This window comes from Balaenoptera ricei, chromosome 14, assembly GCF_028023285.1.
Source record: "Balaenoptera ricei isolate mBalRic1 chromosome 14, mBalRic1.hap2, whole genome shotgun sequence".
Classification (NCBI taxonomy): domain Eukaryota; kingdom Metazoa; phylum Chordata; class Mammalia; order Artiodactyla; family Balaenopteridae; genus Balaenoptera; species Balaenoptera ricei.
The window spans coordinates 71,435,856-71,437,490 of NC_082652.1; the positions used below are offsets into that span (position 1 = coordinate 71,435,856).

A 1,635-nucleotide genomic window follows, 5' to 3' on the forward strand; every position below is an offset into this window, starting at 1 on the left:
TGTTGTGTTTTTGACTCTGAACCCCCTCACTCCTTCCTCCCATGGATCTTGATTCCAAGTCATCTTTCAAGGCTTACCTCAGTTTCTTGGTTTCCTCTATTCCCTTGAGCCTCTCCTGATTATCTTAAGCTATAAGTAAGTCTCCATTCTCAAAATTCCTTGCCATACTGCCAGATTAAAATACTTACTTATAAATGTTTTATATGGTTCGCAAATTGTTTCATATGCATTGCCTGTCTCCCTACCTAGACTATATGTGCTTTGGGAGCAGCGATCATCTTCTGTTATGCACCCAGCCTTAATATTCAGGAGAATTTTAAGACATAGTAACTGCTTAATCAAGAGTTGTAGAGCTGTAACGTAGTATGTATGGTAATGTTTTCTTTCCCTTATAGGCGGTGAGATCTTTAAGGATAAATCTTTTAGTAATTCATCTTTCTGTGCCTTACACTCATCTGATGCTTAATAAATATTTGTTAAATGAAAAATTTGTCATTACCTGAGAGGCCATTTGTCTTTAGTTTCCCTCCAAATCTCCAGGTGCTCAACACTCTTAGAGACATTGATGACTTTAGTTCTTTTTTTTTTTTTTAATATTTATTTATTTGGCTGCACCGGGTCTTTGTGGTGTGCAGGATCTTTAGTTGTGGCATGCAAGATCTTCTTTTTTCAGTTGTGGCATACAGGATCTTTAGTTGTGGCTTGTGGGATCTAGTTCCCTGACCAGGGATCGAACCTGGGCCCCCTGCATTGGCAGTGTGGAGTCTTACCGCTGGACCACCAGGGAAGTCTCGATGACTTTACTTCTGATGGATCATCTTCATCGCTCCTGCTAATTATTTGTAGTGATCATAGGTGCTTGGGATTATTTTTGGATGCTGTTCTTTGCCTCTAATACCCATGTCTTGGCAAAAGTTGTTTCTGTGGAAGGTGCCCGTTGTGCTATTTTTTCTTCATCCTTCATACACAAAGACACAAATTTGAAAAATAGTATTATTGCCCTACTATGCACCCTACTTCCTTGTGATATTACTTTTAGTGTCCTTAAACTTTATTTTATTTATTTATTTATTTTAAAAAATCCGTCAGTGATTTTTTTTTTAATTTTAATTTTTATTTATTTATTTATTTATTTATGGCTGTGTTGGGTCTTCGTTTCTGTGCGAGGGCTTTCTCTAGTTGTGGCAAGCGGGGGCCACTCTTCATCGCGGTGCGCGGGCCCCTCACTATCGCGGCCTCTCTTGTTGCGGAGCACAGGCTCCAGACACGCAGGCTCAGTAATTGTGGCTCATGGGCCCAGCTGCTCCGCGGCATGTGGGATCTTCCCAGACCAGGGCTCGAACCCGCGTCCCCTGCATTGGCAGGCAGATTCTCAACCACTGCGCCACCAGGGAAGCCCTTAAACTTTATTTGGAAGGAAGTGGAGATAAAAACATTGAAGAAAATATTCTCAAAACACTGACCTGTATAACCTGAAGTAAAAATTCCCATAGTCATCCCCCGCCTCCATTCCTTCTCCGATGCTATGGGTCCCTGACTGTACAGTTGTGCGGTGCTGTCAGGGTGGACTTTCTGCATTATTTTTCTTTATCATGAGGGATCATGGATCACTTTGCCAGAGAACCTCAAATCCCA

The 1,635-nt window shown here is 41.7% G+C and overlaps 1 non-coding gene across 1 annotated transcript; it reads right to left on the reverse strand.

The window, feature by feature from the left end:
* Positions 1–715: 715 nt before the first annotated feature.
* On the reverse strand, positions 716–787 carry TRNAG-GCC (transfer RNA glycine (anticodon GCC)). Its single transcript has one exon. It is a non-coding gene; the product is annotated as a tRNA-Gly (tRNA).
* Between the last annotated feature and the right edge of the window lie 848 nt (positions 788–1,635).